Source organism: Plasmopara halstedii (assembly GCF_900000015.1).
Source record: "Plasmopara halstedii genome assembly, contig: Scaffold_1651, whole genome shotgun sequence".
In the NCBI taxonomy this organism is placed as follows: domain Eukaryota; phylum Oomycota; class Peronosporomycetes; order Peronosporales; family Peronosporaceae; genus Plasmopara; species Plasmopara halstedii.
Window position 1 is genome coordinate 68526 of NW_020188562.1, and position 300 is coordinate 68825.

Below are 300 nucleotides of genomic sequence, written 5' to 3' on the forward strand. Positions count from 1 at the left end.
GGTGGTCACTGTACGACCGGACGAGGAGATAAACTCGTCATCGCCTCTGGATGAAGCATAGCTATGCCGAAAGCGGTTCATAAATTTGCTCTGACGATCCACGAAGTGGATCGTCGATCCTATGGATTCCCTTGGATCAGTACTATCCTTTGGTAAAGGAATTTCAAGACGTCGTCTCCAAAGATCCACCTTCATTCCTACCTCCATACCGCGGTGTACGTCATGAGATCGATCTGGTTCCGAGAACCAAATACTGCGTAACACGCCAATGGCCCCTGCCCAAGGAGCAGTGCGACGTCA